General features: G+C 42.1%; 1 protein-coding gene across 3 annotated transcripts in view; it reads right to left on the bottom strand.

Moving 5' to 3' along the window:
* The window catches only part of nlgn1 (neuroligin 1), a 322,900-nt gene extending 301,492 nt beyond the window's left edge, over positions 1–21,408 (bottom strand). The window contains exon 1 of one of the 3 annotated variants that reach the window (XM_076723102.1): positions 20,917–21,408. The gene's annotated coding sequence lies outside the window, so the exon portion shown is untranslated. The remainder of the gene's footprint in view (positions 1–20,916) is intronic. The other 2 variants (XM_076723093.1, XM_076723111.1) reach the window with 2 other exon arrangements.
* Between the last annotated feature and the right edge of the window lie 249 nt (positions 21,409–21,657).

Genomic DNA, 21,657 nt, shown 5'->3' with positions numbered 1-21,657 from the left:
AAGGAATTAAATGAAGTAAGTTGGTTTCATTTGCATTAATAAAGAGTGCTATCGTTCCATAAGGCATTTTGCTGCACTCTGTTCTCGTCATACTATATGAAGAACATTGCTGTGAAATGTCATAAATGTATGCATCTGTTTTCTCCGTCTGCCTCTTCCTATTCCTGTTTCTTTCATTCTCTCGATTCCTCCCTCTCTACTTTGGTGTTAATTTCGTTGTTGCTTCACTTGACTGGTGATTGAACGCCACCGGGTGTTCAGAGCAAATTTCACACGTGGTCGGGACTGGGTAACCAACTGGAAAATCCCTCTTCAATCTTCACCTCGCGTCTTCATTCCATTTCCTCCCCATCCTCTTATTCCTATCCTCTGCTCGTTCGCAACTCCTCATTTCTGTGCCCGTTCTTTTTTTCCTCCTCAGCATCATTTCGTACTCTCCTTAATTCATTTCTGTACATGATTATGTGTGAATGCTTGACCCTTGCTAGACCTGCTAATGGGAATACCAGCGCATTTTTCACTGCCTGTGCCACATTTGCGCTCCATCTTCAATCTACTGCCTCTTATCACACTCTCGTATTTCTCTCTGCTATAAAGTGCATACACTAACCAATATTAATTCTAAACATTTGGTCTTTTTCATCCTATTCTGCTGCTGCTATCTCAAAGCCTTTTGCATATTTCCATTCATTAGTTTCTGCGGTTTTGAAGCTGTGAGTTGTACATGTTTATAAACCCCATATTTCCTCTCGTATCTCTTATTCTGCCTGTTTTTTTACTCATTTCTGTTGCTGCTTTGCCCTGCAGGGATCAATAAAGTTTTCATCTTATCACTTTGCACCCTCTCAGCTCCTGCTCTCTACTCCACTCCTACTTCACCTCTTCTCCTCTCTCTCTTTTAACACCTTTAATCAGATCATCCAGCCTCCATCTTTTCCCACTTATTTGCTGTTCTCCTCTATGTGCCTCTTCATGACTTTCTTGACTGTCGTTTCTCCTATTTTTGTATCTCATCAAGTTCCTTGCTTATCGTCTTTGTCTTTCATTTGCACTCTGACTTCCTGCCATCCTTAGGCTCTCCCCATTTCTCCTCTCCTCCTCTTCACACTCCCTTCTTCATCCTCTTCCCCTGCCTCTCTTCACTTCCTTCCTCATCTTCTCTCACCTCCCTTCTTCCCCGTCTCTTTTTCCTCAGTTCCTTCACTCTGCTCCCAATTTCGTCCTGCTCTCCTCCTCTGACCCCATCTCTTTACCTTCTCCCTCATCCTTCACTTCATCTCTCCTAATTTCACCTCCTGGCCGGAGCAGGAGTGCTGTAGTGGCGTAACAAATCCCCGCTGAATCCCCTCAGTCTGAGTCGCCGGTCTAATGAGCTCAGATCAGCCACGGCAGCCTGCAGCCACTCTGCTGCCATTTCACTGACGCTCAATGACAGCTATTAAAGTGACGTGTGGGTGGGTGTGAGTGTGTATATGTGCGTGAGTGTGTGTGAAGTGGGGGGTGCACATGTATATGTATAGCAAATGTGATGCAGATCTGCACGTGTGTAGACTATTTGAGTTTAAAGCTGCTTAGTACAAAAATTGATGCTAATTGAGAAAAAAAAAACAAAAAAACATTGCACATATCAACAGATGTGATGGTGGCATAGAGAGTGTGGAACCAATATATATTTTAACTCTAAAGCTACTGTATATAAGGGGCCATTCAAAGTGAGGCTTGGTTTTCAGAATGATTTGCAGAACACTGCATGAAAACAAAAGCACGGACTTCTATTCTAACATCTCTCAAAAGGTTTCTAATTAAGTCGTGTTGCATAAGCCTGAAAAGTCACAGTTCACCCGTAGCCTTTAGCAAGGTTTGAACTTCTGATATATGAAAGTTAAACACTGCAGCATCCACATGCATTTCCACTCGGATCTGACTCAAAGTTCAGTAACAAACAGCATGACGTTGCATGTGGGGTCAGTGACAGCAGACCTCGTCATATATTCAGAAAAATGCTTAACACACAACACAAATGCAGCCTATTTAGCACCTAAACCCATGGGGAGCTACATGGAAGATCTGCATAAAGGTTTTTAACTACTGTGCAACCGCTGTTCTAGCACATCCGAGCCTCCAGATTTGTGATAGTCCTGTGGTATAATTGCTGTTTTCCTAGGAATGTCAGATCATATACGAACAGGCATGAAAATACGCGTTTTTGATGATGTTAAAACTGGAGTTAATGACTATCAGCATATTAAAGCTGCACCGACAAATATTCTTACATAAACAATGGATCAAAAATAAAAAAAATCAGTAATTTCACTTTTCACTTCCAATTGAGAGACCTTGACTTAACATTGCCAAGGTCAAGACTGAGCTTTCATGCTCAAATGGATCAAATAACTATGTTTAATTTGAAAGGGGGCGCTCATAGTGCTGAATCCAGAGACCCTGCTGAGTATTTTGACCTCTTTTAGCTCTTCTCCAGCTGCATAGTGCAGCATTTTAATCAAAGTAAGTTTTGAGATACATACTCATATGGCACAAAAAGTTGAAGGACTACACAGTTGCAATTTCCAAACCCAGCCCCGTCAAAGCAGTGACACCTAACCACAGAATCATAATGTATTGAAAGATCGGCTTTAATAAAGTAGAGTCAGCATGTGGAGGCAGCCAGTAGGTGTAGTGATTATCTGAGAGGGCAGTCGGGGGAAAACTAAGGGCCAATCATTTCATCCTGGCTTGTCACCACACAGAACGTAGTGTTATTTTAAAGAGAGGCTGAGAGAGGGATAGAACAGATAAAGAGAGAGAGAGAGAGCATAAGGGCTCACAGGAGACTTATGGCTTAGTCAGTCACCCAGCTAAACACTCCATCAGCCTGCGCTTTAGTCAGTCTCATCCATATCCTCCTTCTATTTCCCATCATCCATCCATCCATCTCTCCACTCGCCGCAGTTGTGTGATAAATCCTCACAACATCACAGCATTTTAGCCATCCCTCCATCCCTTTGTCTGTCCTATTTTAAGCATCTCATCTCACCTCTGTCTGTGACACACACACACACACACACACACACACACACACATCAGGGCTTGTGGAACGGATTTACTGAAGAGGTGCTTATGACTATTTGAGGGATGTGCTTAGCTTGCAGGTCCGTCCAGCTTCAACCTCTCGCTGGTCTGAGAGAACCAGTCAGCCTGAATATGATGTCCGTGTGTGTGTGTGTGTGTGTGTGTGTGTGTGTGTGTGTGTGTGTGTGTGAGGGCAAAAAAGAGAGAAGGAGAGGAAGACGACAAGATAAGCCAGGGAAAGGGGAGAGGAGGATGAAAGTCCAAAGTCCACTATAAATAGTCTCACATTACAGTTGCACAATTACCTCTGTGTCCAGAAAGGAAACTTTACCAGGCTTTGATAATCCAGTGTGCATGATGCTGTCAGCTCACGGACGCTTCAAGCATCAGTTATTTGCAGTTTTCATACAGATTTGAAACACATGAAGTCTAACTGAACCACACTGCCAGACAGGAACATCAAAACTGGACAGTTCTACCAGACCTTCAAATGTTCAGTGACAATGCTTTTTTTACATCCCATTCCATTTCAAGTTGTGGTAACTCCAGCATGGTTAAGATTATAGCGATATGTCATGGTTGCAATGTCGTGCTACACATCCATCCACTCTCTTACTCTCTACCCTGCTACATAAAGGCCAAAATATTTTTCTTTGTTGCCACTGAATGTTGGCACTGGACGGTAATCATGAGATGAAAAATTGTCCAATATGGATGTAATTTCTTTCTTGTGCTGGTTTCATCAGTGGTTACCCACAATTTCTGATTTCAAATTATTTGATATGAGGAGGTAAAAATCCTGTCTAAATAAGTTGTGCACTAAAGTGCATCTCTAGCAAACATGGTCAGAATTGGGATCTGATCAGCAGAAAGTACTTGCAGAGTCATGGTAACTGTGCCTCTAAATATCCACAGAAACAAGGGGCCAACAACACAAGCGAAAAGAAGAAAAATGTATGTGTTGTTTATCAGCTTCTCTCACGGTCACACAAACAAACATCCACATTCCACAACCACTTATTAGGACTGAGTAAAACAGGTTATTCAGTGCACTCAGCAGTAGAGTGGCAAGCAGCACCAACAGCCCTGAAACTAGCAACACAGTCCACGACCACTCCACAAATCTCCTTCCTGATTTGGATATATGTTTTATCTGATACCAGCCATTGTGTCTTTAGGCTGATATACCTGCATGTTTTTCGTTGGATGATTTTTGATAGCACACATTCATGGCTTTCTGGTCTTTGGACAAACCAATTAATCCCTGCTCACCCCTTGGTCAGCACATTTGAAATGTTCAAGTTGACAGTGTAAGCCAAGTTGGTGGATACTGAAAATGACACAACCCCTGCTATATGCTTTCTTTAAGTTTGGGTACAGCTACAGTCTGAACTACTACTCGATGGAGACAGTGGAGGATGAGAACCAAAAGACCTTCTAATGGCCGCTCTATACCACAAGGTTAACGTTCACCTGACCAGGACCCTGTTTTCTTTTAACCCTGATCATGATTATATCCTCATATAAACTACAGTCAGCCTGAACATAACCAGGGTTCTAAATTAACTTTTTTGATCACCAGCCAATGTGGCTGGTGACCTTCTAAAGTTACCAGCCAATCAGAATTTCCACTAGCCAAATTTTTTCCCGGTGAAAATAAGAGAGATTATGAGTGCCACTGAATGCATTTGATCATTTTATTTACATTGTTGGCATGAAAAATGCACAGAAAGTACAACACATGAAACAAAATATACACAGAAAGTGCAAACATTTAATTTATACAAACAAAAAATGCTGCCAGATTTATTATTTTATAAAAGACATTTTTCCAGTATTTAGTATCATTACATTCCTAATAAAATGTATTTTTCCTTTCAACTTAAAGTGTTTCTGCTTCCCGTCTTTAATAAGAAATATATATAAGTAACAGCCATGACTTAAACACTTGCAAAAAATTGCATTGGTAATAAATTGAATTATGTATGTACAACTAGAAAACACAAATAGTGCAGCAGTCAGTATTGCAGACTCCTTAGGCTCTCCTGATGACTTCGGGCACTCATGGTCCTTTACTGCCTCGACTTCAAAATTATTAGTCCCCACCACAAAATTATTCGTCTTGTTTTTTTCTTTCGTGTACATGCGGCAATCCTTACAAAACATGACGGCATTTTCGTGATCAAACACAAGCCATTCACGACCTGTCAGCCATTTAGCGTTAAACTTTCTTTTCTTCGTTTCGCACGCTTTGTCGACATTCTCATCCCCTGCCTCCTTCCTCTTCTCGCCCCCAGACGTCTGTCCCAACCACGCATTTAGTTTAACTTTACTTTTTACTTTTAGCTAGCTCAGTCTCCTTTTTTACAGTTTATACGCCGCCGTTCATTCTTCCTCTTCTTCTTTGTGTTTGCGTTTCCGTGGTTTCTCGCGCCGGTTGCACTACAAACTGTAGTGTGCCTGCGCACAGCCAATGGGCGTCTTGTACGTCATCACGTAGCATTACGACAGTGTTCATGGGAAATGTAGGACGGACTGTCCGGGGGACAAATGACCAAGAACTGTAGAGCGGCTCTGACTGACATGATTGCCTAATGCATTACCGGCCAAATTGGCTAGTAAGTTTTTATTTACACCCGCCAATATGAATTTTAACCCGCATTTGGCGGGTTGGCCGGTGTTAATTTAGAACCCTGAACATAACCATTCGTGGGTCTGTGTTTCTCTCTACAGTCAACTATCAAAAAAAGGGCTGAATCCACACAACAGCTAATCAGTCATAGCCCATGACTGACATTTCACAGAATTTAATTTAAATATACTTTTGGAAAACAAACAAGACACAATCATTCTTTTTCCTATGCAAGTGGAGTGCAATGTTAAACCAGATGCAAAGTCCTTGTATGTGCACACATACTTGGCTAATAAAGCCAATTCTGATTCCGAGTCTGATGATAAACCACCAAAAACAGTGCAAAAAGCATTATGCTGCCAGTGGAAGTAATAAATATGAACTTCCTAGCAACAAAAGCCAATAGCATAAACAATTACATACAATTATGAGAGGACCACCTTTTTTTCCCATTTTCCTTTTTTTTTTTCCTATTTTCCAATAAGTGCCTTTGCTCATATTATTTCCAATTATTTCAACAAGGTATACTGTCTATTTGCCAGGCTGCTTGCTGACTGTTAGCTGCCGCTCTCGAGGCCGCCCGCTCGTGACGGAAGCTGGCTGACTGTTGTTCGGGCTGTTGACCGGGGAATGTAGCCTGTGTTCTGGCCTGTCAGTCTGGATCAGTGTGCCCTCCGCTCCTACCAACAGAGTTTAACTCCAGCACAGAGCCTCCAGCGCTTCACACACACAGCCCACACGAGCACACACATGAACACACACATGCTAGCCTAGGGAGCAGTAAGGTATACGAGCACTGAGAGGATGTGTCAGCTCACTTTGCCTCCTGTTCCGCTCCTCATCCTCTCTTCACCTTCTTCCACCGCTTTCCTTTCCTGTCCTTGCTCTGCAGTAGAAATGTTTGCACATGCCCAGTCTAGTCTGGTAAATCAAAGGTTAGTAATAAAAACAAGACACCAAAATCAACAGTAAAACCCGTATAACTGGCTGTAACAGACGCATTAGACTGGACATACATCCAACGCACACACACACGCTTTAAAATGCGGCTGTTACATCAACAGGACTAATAACCTCACACGAAGGACGAGTGCATTAAGCACCAATCTGCCTGCACTATATTCAATTCCATCATCTCTGCTGAGCAGAATCGATACATGAATATTTTCTCTCAGTCACAGTCGGTCAGTGGGCGTCCATACTAAGCAGGCTGGTGCCGAGAGTACCGTAGATTGGATAAAGTGGAAAGCGACCGGTGTTATCCATGTGGGTGGTGGAAGAGCCGAGCTTTCCGTTCTCTGTTTGGTTCACCTGGCAGACATTTTGTGCCTGGTTGCCAGAAGGGTCAATAGGGAAGTGGTGGGTTGGCGTGAAACCGGCTTTCCTCGCCACCACACTCCGCGCGAGATGGATCCCTTCAGGACAGAGGTACAGGCACAGTGTGCTGAGCTGCCTCCAGAAAGCACGCACACACATTCAAGTGTCAACACAATTGCACTAAAAATACACTCATTTATACAGCCAAATCTCAGGGACCCTGGGCAGGTTGGATCATTATATCTTGTTCCGAATCTTTTATGTCCTCACTCCCCTGTATCCAATTCATTTATTTTCATCTCTAAATCACTCGACTCATCTTTCCACCTGTGTTACACCCCGTGAGAGTTCCAGTCTGCGTCAAAGACATAATTAGCCAGTTAGTTTGAGGTGCATATCTGAAAAGCTGCCTCTCTGGGGGGCCACAGGGAGTCTAAAGAGGCTCGAAGCTATAGTGGGAATGTGACGGCCACTGCTGGGGCCTGTGGTCTGGATTTTGTTTTCATGACTTTTTGATGGCGTTTTATATAACATTTGGCTTCAAGGATAGAAGTCTAAATTGCCTCTCTAAGGACTCTGAAGTTTTTTTTTTTTCCCCAAGTAATTCCTTATGAAGAGCCTAGGTTGTCTCTTTTGAAAACCACAGTTAGCGAGGTTTGTATGCTCAGGCAATCTCGCAGACAGCCATCAAAACAGATTAGAGTTTAAGATTGTGGCCCCTAAAGCAGTCTGTTGTTTGTACTTCTGACCAAAAAAAATTACAAAATTTTATAAAATAAAATTATTTGGGCACTTTAAAAATGCCAAAATATTGTTTTTGGCACTGCATGTCGCAGAAATACAGTCTGTGGTGATTTTTCATACAGATCCCACTATTTTCAGCCTGGGTGTAGTTAGAGCAGAAATCCCAAATTTTATGTCATTTCACCAATACAGGGAGCTTATTGGAACTTACTCAATTCATTCTATTGATTCAGGTCTGGATTCAGAATAGACTGAATTCTAAATAATTTTCAGTTATTTAAATAAAATTTAAGAATCAAATGAAACCAAATTTTCATGCAATATCGGCAAAGAAGTATAAAAACTTGATTACCGTATTTTCCGGGCTATAAGTCACACTTTTTCATACTTTGGCTGGTCCTGTGACTTATAGTCAGGTGCGAGTTACGTCTCCACGCCCTGGTAGCTACCAAGAACATGAATATAAATGATTTTGCAGGCGGGCCTTCTTAGTGTTACCGCTTCATGCAATGCAACCGCCTCTCTATCAGCGCACAGACAACAATGTGTCAGAAACTGCCAGCTGACTTCCAATCCAAGGTCGACAGTTTCCATGAGTTTGTTGAAAAGCAGGATGAACACAACGTGTCACCAGATCATATTATCAACATGGACGAGGTCCCCCTCACGTTTGACATCCCCATGGGCTGAAGTGTCGCAGAGAAAGGGCAGAAAAGTGTGAATACAGTGACAACTGGTCATGAGAAATCACACTTCACAGTGGTGCTGGCATGTTGTGGAGATGGATCGAAATTGCCGCTGATGGTCATTTTCAAACGGAAAACCATGCCAAAATACGAATTCCTCCCCACCAAAGTTGTCCTGGCCGTGAATGAGAAAGGGTGGATGGATCAAGAAATGATGAACCTTTGGCTTATAAAGTGCTACATTAAACGTCCTGATGGCTTCTCTAAAACACGCAAAGCCCTGCTTGTGATGGACAGTATGCGAGCATGCATAATGCCACAGTTCAAAGATAAAACAAAAGCTTGCAACTCCATACCTACCATCATCTCTGGAGGCTTAACCAAAGTACTCCAGCCACTCAACATCTCAGTAAACCGGAGCTTTAAGGCAGCCTTGAGTTGCCTGTGGGAGGAGTGGATGGTGGATGGAGACCACAGCTTCACAGCAACCGGGAGGATGCGCCATGCAACTTTCCAGCAAGTCCTTGGGTGGATTGACAAAGCACGGACTTCAGTGACAACCGAAACCATCCTGTTGGGATTCAGAAACGCCGCAATAACTGGAACTGATGCTGAGTCTGACAACAGCCTCACAGAAGAGGAGATGGCGCTTCATCTTCCTCCGAAGTTGGCGGAGTTGTTCAGAAGCCACACCGAGGTTGAAGAATTCAGTGGATTCAGTGATGTGGAATGAGATTGGGAGCTTGGTGAACTTGCTTGTTGGACTTGCTGGCTTGTTATGTTAATTTAGCCTATTCAGCCTCCCAGGTATTTCCTTTATGCTACTGTATAGCATGTAACAACTGTTAATGTGTTAAGTTAACATACCGGACACCTATTCAGCCTGTTGTTCTGTGTGCTGTTGTGTAGCTGAATTGTCTTTCCAAATTAAATGTTCTTGGTCTTGAATTTTGTGAAATAAATTTCTAAAAAAATGCGACTTATAGTCTAGTGCGACTAACATATGTTTTTTTTTTCCTCTTCATGGCACATTTTTTGACTGATGTGACTTATAGTCTAGAAAATACGGCAAATCTTACAAACAACAGAACTGCAAAAAACAATAAGGCAATTTGGGAAGATCAGCATTTCCTGTGCATGCAAGTTCTTAGAAATGACCCAATGAGCATCAAATAGAAATCCTCACTGCACAGTGAAAAGTGAAAACAGCCTTGGAATCCTAGTCCCATAGAAGATGAGCAGTCTATTAAGGCTGCTCCACTTCTTGTTTTTTCCAGGAACCCATCGTCCAAGTAAGACTGCACATAGAGTTATCAACACACACAGACACAGCCCCACTCCCCAGCCATGTAAACACACACACACACACACACACACACACACACACACACACACACACACTCCAGCCATGTAACCTTAACAGCCCTATCAGCCTGCCAGCACAGTCTGTTCTTTTCAGCTCCATCCTCAGGTGAGCTTTCAGCTGACACAAATGTGCGAAAGGATTTGAAGCCTTTAAACGCGAAACCCTCAGGGACAGACACAGGACAGAGGAGGGGGACAAAGCCATCATATTCTTGTATATTAGTCAAACTGGCTCCCAATCAACACTATTAAAGTATATTCTTTACTCAGTGAAATGAATATACATCAAGTGACCTACAGCAGAATCTGGACTCTGGACCAAGAGTCTGGACCATGTAAGCTGGACAAAGCATTTGGTTATATTATTTGGGACGCATGTAAATGCTTACATGGGAATTGTCCATCAGAGTAATTGCATTTGGAGGAAACAGAAAGCAAACAAACAAAAAAGACTCATGTAACCGCAGCCTGTGATTCATGGCTTTCACCATGACACTATGTTCTGTCCTCAGTCATTTCATCTTGACAGCAGAATACTCTCAGAACCCAATAACAGGAGCCGGGGCAGATGATTTTGGTGACAATGAGATAATCATAAATGCAACTAAATTATAGTCACTAGGTGACTCCGAATAACACAGTGTTCCCCTGCGCTACAGGTTGCTTTTGTTTTGTAAATGGTAAATTACACCTTGACATGCTGTTGGATTGTCATGACCGAAATCCTCCAGGCCAGTGCAAAACATTCATTCATTCATGTGGAATTACCCAATCATCTACAGCCAGACAAGTTTAAAAAAAAAATAAAAAAAAAAAATCACACACACACACACACACACACACACACACACACACACACATTTGGTGATTTTATATATGTACTGAACTTTCTTAGTTATCTTCCGTGAATACAGGCTGGACACGTTAATGTGCCACCCATGTGAAGCATATGCCTTCAGTAGGAGACAGTTGGATCATGAGCTACGCAACTTAATCCCAATTGGACAACGATGAAAAACAAAGTGCCAAACAATCCCTGATTTCAGTTCTGCTTTTCTGTCTGGTGTGTGATAATAAACAGGTTCTGGACTGCTGGTCTGACAAAATGAGCGATTTGGACAAATCACCTTGGATTTTACTGTTTGGTAAAACAATTAATTAAGAAAATAATCCACAGATTAAAAAAAAAAAAAATCAATAAGGGTCAAATCGACACTTTAGTAAAGCCATTGTGAGCTCCTCCCTGAATGGTATGACAGCTCACAACTGCAAGAGGTTACGTCTTTTCAGGTGTTTAAGTGAACAAATAACAATTTTGTGCTTTTTCAGCAGTGGCAGTGGGTGAACACAAAGTCAGAAATCCTCCAGGAAAGTAAGATCTATTATATTCTACATACACTCCAAAGTCGACCCATTGACACACTTACTGCTGTGGTACTTAATTTTGCCAGATACACCAGGATGAAATTACCTTATTCACAGAAAACTGAACTCTGTCAACAAAAGTGAGTGGTTAAGGAGACGATGGCTGAGGCAGAACGCTGCTCTTTCACACACCCTCTCTTAGCCAAGCACCACTAAACTGGTGAGTAACCACAACTGGTACTGTCTGTTTACTTGTAAGACAGTTTCCAGCCTTTTAACAAATGTTTTTGTAGCCTACAGTTATGACCAGACTCGTAACATTCTGACAAACATTTTGTTAAGACAACAGTTTGGATGTGTGTGTGATATGTCTGCAAAGTGATGGCAACCCTGAGTTAATGTGGCACATCTTGTCTGAAGATCTTAAGAATCTGTATCTGGCCCAATATTTCAGTATTTGTCTTTGCAGTTTTAGTTGGATTCCCAAAATTAATTCCACTGTTTGGCTTCCTACATTGTGCTATTTCCTTTTTAGGCCTATTTTCTGGTTTTCTGACGACTCCACCTAATGTGTTTTCCACCTAATGTTAAGTGCAGGCTGATGGTTTTGTGCAAGAAGCACAACACTTTATTTTGTGCATCACGTAATGCAATCCATGCAAACACTAACTGCTAGCCCTGCTCAGCTCATTCAGCTGTATTCACTCAGCAAACTAAGCAAGAAAGAGAGATTCCCATTCCTCTGTATAGACCTTTCTGTCAGGAGCCATTAGCAAGGCAGACACTGTGGCGAGTGGTTTGAAGAGCAGTCAAATGAATGGTGTGCTGCTACCCATGATTACTCCAATGTTCTCAGTACTACAAGATCTACAGTGAAAATTACAGTATAGCAGGGTATTTAAATTTAATGTTATGTAACATGAAACATTTTCATGTTAATGGGTTAATTTCTTTGGCTATATAAACTCTCAGAACAGTTTCATTGGAGTGCTTTTAAATAAGAGTGATAGGGGTGCTGTTTAAAACCAACCAGCCACTCATGTGGTTGGTTAAGTAGCAGTTTGTGGATCGAAGAGTGAGGATCAAGGCAAGAGGCGAGTTGGATTTCCACATCATACATGCACTAAAACTCTCCACCGAAACCAGCACTGATAAGATTCTCACTAAAATTCTTCTAAACAGCACAGAAATGATGAATCACTGCAATTCTCCACAAAGTCAATACTGATTTGATTCTTGGAAGGAGCATTTATGCATTGTGACATTAAACCTCTGCACAGAACCCCGCTGATAAAATAATCAGCTGCTACCAGCCATGTCTCTGATGTTCTCACTGCTCAGGGATGTACAAAATTACAGCATGGCCGTGTAAAAGGAAGAAATGGCCATCCCAAGCCAAGGTAAAATGCTCTCGGGACATTCTGCTCAGTATTTTCCCCACCTCCTCCTCCTCATTTCTCCCTTCCCTGTCCTTATGGATTACAGCATGTAGATAAGACTAACCAATGGTTACACATCCACGTCAGTGAGCACAGAAGTGGCTATACACAGAGCAGATGACAAGTCTGCAGTTGCCAGGAGCTTCAACAAGTGTGGGTCCACACACACAGTGTTATTCTGTGCAATAGACAAAGTCCTCCCACCATTAAAAATACCCCAGCCTGGACTTCTCAGATGCTGTACGGCCAAATTGGATTCTCAACTGTTTCTCGGGAGCCACCCGCTATAAACAAGGTTCCGAAATAGTATTCTATCTCTTCTGTTGCTTGCTGTGTTTCTTATCACCTCTGTCTGTCATCACTGATAACATGCAGGTATCAGTGCACCCTGTGGTCTACTTTATTTGAGCGGGAACAGCTTCCTCCCTGTCTTCCATCTCTGAATTCTTTATTTGGATGTGGCAGTCGGTGGAATCCTGACTCCCCTGTTATGTGTTGCTCTGGTGTCAGTGTACATGACCACCTCTAATGACACAGCCTGTTTTCTTTTCAAAGCCTACATTTGCATTCTTAATTACAAGCGTGCAATGTTTGTTTTATTTTCATTCTACGCAATTAAAACATTTTGATAATTAAAAGAAACAGCATGAGCAGAGCTGTAATGTTCACCTACGACAGCCCAGGTGCTGCCAAAAAATGTTGACGAGCAATATTAGCAAGGCTATCAAAGCATGACAATAGCTGTGGTTTGTTTCTTGAGGGATTGTTCCTGCTTTTGTTAGTATTATTCATTCTCATGCTCCCCACAGCGCAATGCATTCAAATGCAAATAGCAGTTTTTTCAGCTGCGATATCCACAGGATGAGGTTGTGTTTTGAGTGGATGTCTCTGACGATGCAGACCACCTGTCTTCTTTCAAGAGTAAGTTCATGCGTTTCCAATCACCTGTTGTTACGGATTTTCAATTTGTGCTTAAAATAAGTTGTTAAAAAAATCAGAAAGTCATCCGCAAAAAGTTTCTATGCTTGGCTGACACGGAAAAGTTGGTGTATTGATAAAAGCAAAATGCGACAAACTGGAATGGAAACAGATTATTAGTTATAAATCCTCACGTACTGTGACTTAAACATCCACTGAACAGATGGAAAATAACAGTAGACTGAAACATCAGATCTGTGTGGAGCGATGAGAAGACAAACAGATATCCAACATGGCCATCATGTTTTCCACTGTTTTTCACTGTTTCAGGTTTGACTGACGCTCATTTGAGTACATCATCTTGTTGACATCTTTTCACTGTATAATGGTATAATGGTTTTCAACTAAAGAGTTGGAACCACCTGCTGCTCATCACAATGAACCAGCTCCTAATAATGACAGAACAGCAGTGGATGGAAACAAGCATTCATTCACATTTTCTTTTGGTTCAGTTAAAATTTGTGATTCATTTGGATGGAAACCTAGATCATCACAAGGCAAATCGTAATTACACAGATTCCAGAAAATTAAAAAATAGAATAAAAATTCAAAATATTCAATTTACATAACAGAAGTGTTCCACTATGCAGGACACAGTGTTCTTGCTCTTAGGTGTCACAGTTTTTTGCTAAATCTGACAAAAATTTAAATATCTCAAAAAGCCAATTTAACAAATTACCTTGTATGAACCAAAACAAATGAGGGTTGAGGAGTCTTTAGTGTGCTGGACATTGAACGATGAAATGCAAATATTAACTTCATTATACCAATGAAACAAAAACCCCATGAACACTGCTCTTCAGGTCTGCATTTATATCTGCCTGCCTCATGAAGAAAGATGCCAAATATACAAAGACACACATGTATTGAACATTTTATGGTAATAAACATGGAAGACACACACACACACACACACACACACACACACACACACGACTTATATACTAAGTATGTATATAAAAGTAAACAGGACCCAATGGGCAACACAACAGAGTTCAGGTAAACAGCACAAAAGAGCTCAGGTGTGAACACACATCAGGACTTCTTAATGGGAACATTTTACAGGACTTCTGAATTGCATTTCCATCAAATTTCATCCAAATGGATCTTAAGCGGTCTGTTTTCAGTTTGGAAAATCCAGGGTCATTTTGTAACCACGGTGTGACAGAACAGTACCAGGCTTCACACTGACGCTGGTGTTAGATGTTGAATATGACCATCTCGCATTTTAACACAGCAATCTATTTTCAATTCTAAAAGAGTGAAATGTAATATTCTAGTTTTCTGTCTCTTTTTTCCAATTCAAAACTGGAGCTGGTTTTTGATTCTCAACCCTGACAAATTCAGTTGCATACAGTCCATCCAGTGAATTCCATCCTGCTACTAGAGCAGAGGCAAGCAGAGGAAGAGGGTGGAAAACTGAACCGCTCCTCAAATAAAGTATAGATTAGCTGCGTGAAGCCACTTGTGTCTTCTCTATATCCCTGTCAATACCTAATTTATTTTCTGCTGTCTCAGTAAAGAAAGATGCATATTTAAAATATCGTAATTGTTTCCTCATTGCCTTGATTCCAGTGGAATTAGAACTAAACAAATATGGTGTATTCAGCAGTGTTTCTGCACTATTGATTACCCCACAATCTCCACTTTAACCTTAAAAATCACTGCCAGGGATCAAACCTAGACTGAGCTGCTGCCCAATGGGCAAGCAATAACACAACGTCAAAAAGAATTTGGTGAAGGTGAGCAAAAAACAAAGACACCATCATGGAATCTCTGGTCTCCAGCGCAGAAGTTTTACACTTTGCAAGCAACCACTGAGGAGGGTTTGAGGCGTATAATGTCAGGCTAGTTATACATTTTCTACTGAACATATACATACACTTAGGGCTGGGCGATAAAACGTGAATGATATGTCTCGTGATAGACACGTAATCAATATCAATAAAAAATGCGTTCGATAGAACATTCTATAATTTTTTTCTTCGTCGGAAGAAACCAGAAGTTGTGAAGCAAGGTTGGTTGCATGAACAAAGGCGCTCGCTCTCAGGTGACCGAACAACGTAGGGAGTGATCGCTGATCAGTGGGAGTGACACGCTAACAACCAATCATTTAACAGTATCTCGTTTGGTTGCGCCATCGTGTTGTCTCATGTTTGATTCTTTGCGAGGAGTGAGATAAGTAGAAAGTGAGCGCTGCGACGAGCGAAGAAATTGTCGATAAAACAGGGAAAGTCAGCTCGCCAGTATGGCAGTTTTCTGGATTTTATAAGTCGGACCGTAGTCAGACCAATGTGGTCTGTAAAGTATGCAAGACCGTCGTCCCCACAAGACCGGTAATACCACAAACTTGTTTTACCACCTTAGCCGCACTCACCCCTCAGCCGTATTTGCCAACGTCCAACAACATCCGTACCGCAGCACCACCGCACAAGCAGCAGACCACCATGCAGAGGTGCTCTTCAGTGCCTTATGACAAATCATCTAAAAGGCACAACGACATAACGGAGGCAGTGGTATCATATAGCTAAAGACATGCTCCCACTGAGCACTGTGGAGAAGACAGGTTATACACGTTTTTCTTTTCTTTTCTTTTTTTTTTTTTTTAGCACATTTGCAATAAAAATTGAATAGTTCACGTATGTTAAGAGTTACTAAAGTTATTCACATGTCTAGGTTAGTTTTATAGTTCAATCAATGTTACTGTCTATCATGTTTGTTTTGTTGTATGTTACAGATGTCAAGTCTACCTCAGTTTTTGCTTTGTTTACAAAATGCTGCACATATTTGAAAACATTTTATTCACCAGAAGGTGAATCAGCTTGTGACCTTCCTGGCACTAAACCTGCAGAAAAAAAAAAAGTTGTCAGGTTTCTCTCTGTTTACATTTTTACACTTTTATTTACATTTATTATCTGAGTGTTTTCCATGGTTGTGTTGACATTTCCTTTTCTTTCTGCCTTGATAGCTGAGGGGATTATAATCAGAGGAAGGTTAAATGTAAAATAAAAATGTTTAATTTTAATGTATTTTTCTCCTGGTCCTTATTTTAAACAGGTCATAAAAAATATCAATAATTATCGATATCCACCAATATAAAACACTTATATCATGACACAGTTTTCAGCCATATCGCCCAGCCCTACATACACTATTAAATAAATGTCCAATGCTGTCATTCTCTGGAGAGGAAAAGGTTGTACTTCAGCAATTGATTGCTAAAATGTTGCACAAGGACATTGAGGGTCCTTGCAGTTGCCTCACATTGACGCAGTTGCTAACCCAGTACTAGTATTTTTACAATGTAATATTTAAACTAAATTCAATGTGGTAGAAAACATTAGCAATGCTCGCTTTAAAAGCTGCTTGTTACAAGTTTCCGTGAAAAGTCATTCATTCATTTTCTTTACCCACGCATCCCATTTCGGGGTTGCGGGGGGCTGGAGCCTATCCCAGCTAGCAATGGGCGAGAGGCGGGGTACACCCTGAACCGGTCGCCAGCCGATCGCAGGGCAACATAGACAGACACACAGACAGACAACTCACACTCACACCTACGGACAATTTAGAGACCAATTAACCTAATGAGCATGTTTTTGGTCTGTGGGAGGAAGCCGGAGTGCCCGGAGAGAACCCACGCATGCACGGGAAGAACATGCAAACTTCACACAGAAAGGCCCTGCCCGACCCAGGGTTTGAACCAGCAACCTTCTTGCTGTGAGGCACGCGCACTACCTGCTGCGCCACCGTGCCGCCTCCATGAAAAGTCAAATGATGAAATTTTGAAAATCTCCCGCTCCTCAATCTAGGTGGGGTCACACCTTGTGATGTGGCTGTAACCCACATGTGCACAGGTGTTTCTTAAAACAGTGCTGTCAAGAGCATGTCAAACCAACAGCGATATAACACTAATACCAAAGCTATGTTGGCCACTCAGTAGCCTGAATAAAACTATTGGCAGTTGGGTACCAGACGTCCAGCTCCAATATTACAAATCCTACAATGGTGATGTAGTCAAAAACCAGCAATATTGGAGGTGGGCGCTGTAGCAATGACCTCCGTAGCACATTCTGACACCTCTGTTCCTCAGTCAAAGTGGAATCGTAACTGTACATTTATGTGGAAACATGTAAAAGATCCTATTGGTAAGGTTAGCACCAGCACTATTTTGGCCACGTCTGCCATTGCACAAACTCGCCGGATATAAATAAAGAGGACAACAGCTCACACTTTGTTGTCACAAGCCACAAACTGGTTTCCTTGCACACAACACTGCCAACCGAGTTTCTGAATGTCTTCACTCTGGAAGGAGTTTTCTAAAAGGTCTCTTTTTAGTGACCCAAATCTGTGCTTGTGAGTGGACAAAAGGCCAAAATGCATCAAAAAAACTACATTTTGTCAAATACTTAAGTATGTGTGGGCTAAACATTAAACGTCAGCTGGTTACAACACTATTCACTCTTTCAACCAAATACACTGTTTTCTAAATAAAATGACCTTTAAAATGACAATAACAAAGATTACTGTCTTATTTGACTTTGGAGATATGTTTAATACAGTGCAGGTATTCTGGTGTATTGCACTGAATGACTGTCACTCATTTAAGTCGCTGCTCCTTTTAGGTCCACATTTCAAGATTGAATACAAAGTTCTCTAATTTGTCTGCAGATATCACATGATGCTGTAACATACATTGCTATAGAAATGAAGAAATGAAGTTATGGGCATGCATATAACTACCTACTTAATATGGTGAAACATACCCAATTTACCACACTGTCAGCCATTCTAAGGCAACATCTCAATGGCAAACTCTGAGATTATTCATTTAACAAGTTGATGAACACATGAACGCTAAGGAATCTTTACATCTGATAAAGAGATACAAGTTCAGCCCACTGTCCCTCAGCATCTGACAGCTACACACTCATAGACCATTTCCTGGAAGGAGGAAAACACTGAATTGGGACACACTTGTGGGCGTACCATCATAAATAAAGCACTCAGTGAGGCCGTGACTTGTTACATTATGTCTACATTTGCAGCTTTATTCTAAACCAACTTGTCCCACCATTATTGGTGCTTAGAACACAACATGTAAGAGCTTTGTTGATCTGGGAAGGGGTTGAATTACTAATTCCATAGTACCAACAATGGATGAAGTATCGTCAATGTCCCATTGGCACTGCGCACCATTGTATTTATACTGTTGAAATCATAACTGCAATTTCAATGGTCAGCTTCACATACAACTCCTCAAAATAGAACAGGTAACCAGAGAGTGAGGTGGCCACTTTCCACAGAACAACAGGACCACAGCAGGAGTCAACAAGGAATCTATAATTTACGAACTAGCTCCCTCCTATGTACAGACACGGTAGATGAGGCGAGAGGAGGGAAGAAGAGGAGGATGTGGCTAAACCAGGAGAGCTGTACGTGAAGAGAGAAAAGATAAAGACAGCAGTGAGTGGTGAGTAGATGTTTTCCTTGAGGGCTGAGCTATGTAGATCAGAGCTCCTGGGATTGAGTGGTGTGAACTGCTGGAGCCAGCCCCCCCCCCCCCCCCCCACCCCCACCCCCCACGGAAACATCATGGAGGCAGCCTCATTCCATCTAATTTATTCATCTAATAAAGGAGATACTGATAAACATTTGCCGTTAAGCTATTCTTATGAGACATTGCTTGTAACTGTATTTCATATTTACATGTGACACAGTCATCAAATACAGTTTCAACTGCCTTACGGTGGTGTATTTTGAAATATCAAAACGTATATGCATTCAAGTGAAAGTGTCATTTTGTCTTAGGTCTTCTCTGAGACACTCGGTCTCTCTGTTAAATCATGGAGAACAAGTTGAGGTACATTCATTTGGGCCTTAAGGTGCCGCGATTACACACAGAGATGGTTTGTCACATGTAGTCCTGGGCAGAGTCCCTAACATCACCCCTGACTATATTTAGGGAAATCTGAACACATGAGATCACATTAACATTTTGAGCTGCTGCGCTGTCTGACAGTAGCCTCCATGAACAAAAAATATGCATGATCACTCAGGCTTGATTAGGATCATCTACAAAGCCATTTTTTTAAATTTATTTTTTAATGCCCACATAGCTCAAACCATGACTAACATCTCTGTAACTGAACAACTCCTCACCCTGTCAAAACCCGGTCCGGGGTGGAGAACCTGTGCGTGTGAGGGATGATGGTAATGTCATTACAGACTATCTGCGAGGGCCACATAGCAGAATCCAAGGGGTCATTCTACTTTATTTTTGGTGTAACAAGTCCTTGGAGGGCACACACAAATACCGCATTCATCCAGTTCTATATGGCGATGGTGCCCCCGCAGCGGCCGACGGGCGCAACTTTCCTCCTCCTCCTGGATCGGACAGAGGATAGAGAGACTCCATTCACCGTGCACGGGCGCACGCACGCACACGCACGCACGCACGCACACACACACACACACACACACACACACACACACACACACACACACACACACACCGTTTTTCTCAATCCCCCTCCATCCTGACCCCCAGCAATCAGCCTGGGAGGAGGTTTGCGTTAATTTGATTCATTACTGAGGCTTTTTTTTTTTTTTTTTTTTTTTTTTTTAATAAATCTCACCCCATCGTAAATATCCCAAATCTACGAATACAGATTGTTCGTTTCAATTAAGAATGAATTAAATCGATTTCCTTTCATGAACAGAAGATAATCCAGAGCAGTGACAGTTTAGGTAGAAGATTTAGACGCGCGGTCACAGGCTGCAGGTGGTAAACGACGGCGGACGGACGGATGTGGAATCTGTGGGTATTTCATTCATTATTTTTGCTCCGCGGTAATATTTCTGATAACAAATTCACCACTCAGCCATTTCAGCCAAACCGCTATTTTAGAACCCGACTATTTTGCGCAGCTTGCTGGGTGAGAGTGCGCAGCTCTGTGCGTTCATGCGCTTGGAACAGAGTGAGAGAGCCCAAAGTGGCAGACAGAGGCAGAGGAGATGCAGCTTTCTGCTGTGCACGGGGACGTTCCTACTGTGCCTCTCCAGTGCACACTTCCCCTCATCACTTACCCTTTCCACTGAGCAGAAATAACGTCATGTTGGAAAAAAAGGCATTTATTATCTCAACATCCACTTGAACTTGTCCTCCACCATCAGCACATAATTCTGCCGAGTAAATTATGAACTAAGAACATCAGCCCACTGCATCGCAGTTGCTTGATTTGAACGGTAAAGTGTGAAAGCTTTCAACAGAATGTCTGAATGTCTGATGGAGCTTGCAGAATTAAAGTCTGGATGTATTTACCGTTAAGGAAGGATCCCATCCGCTGCTTTTCTCCTCCTCAGACAATATTCCTCTGTGCGTTATGTCCCGCTAGGATAAGGTGCATTCCTTTCAAAAGCCACATAGCCCCCCAAAAAAATCCCTGCGCTCAAGCGTTGGAAATAAGCCTGGGAAACGCTGGCACACTTTTCACTCCAGAGGGTAGAAACTCAGGTTAAATGCGGTCCAACATTTACACGCGCGGAAACAATTTAAGGAAAGCCGTTTAGTCCAAAAACAAGTCTGCTGTTAATCCAAAATGTGTTTTTATTCACAACAATAATTAGATCTATGTTCTCCTATATCATGACGCTCCGGGTCTTTTGACGCGCACCGGTCTACATGTTAATGACGGTGATGTTGGAGAAAAAAGAAAGAAGAGTAGGATTTTTTCCCCCCCATCGTCCGCTCCTCACGATTCAGGCTGCACTTGGCTGATAAAACACCGTCCTCTCTCTCTGCTCTCTCCTCCTCTCCTCCCCCTCCCCCTCCTCCTCCTCTCCTCCAGCCCTCAGTCTCTCTCGGCAGCTTTCATGGAGCAGAGACGCGCCTAGCGGCCTTGGAGGGAACTCCACAACCAGGAGTTCACCCCCACCCAACCCCCACCACGGCCTGCTCTTAAAGATACATGGGAATGCCAGACTTAGTGTGCCTTTCAGGGAAGAAACTGTGGACCATGCATGATAAATTATATAATCGTATTGAAAAGATGTAGGAGAAAAG

The sequence above is a fragment of the Chaetodon auriga genome, chromosome 3 (assembly GCF_051107435.1).
Source record: "Chaetodon auriga isolate fChaAug3 chromosome 3, fChaAug3.hap1, whole genome shotgun sequence".
NCBI lineage: Eukaryota > Metazoa > Chordata > Actinopteri > Chaetodontiformes > Chaetodontidae > Chaetodon > Chaetodon auriga.
Note: the sequence above shows the minus strand (reverse complement) of the source record. Positions and strands in the feature narration are given on the sequence as shown.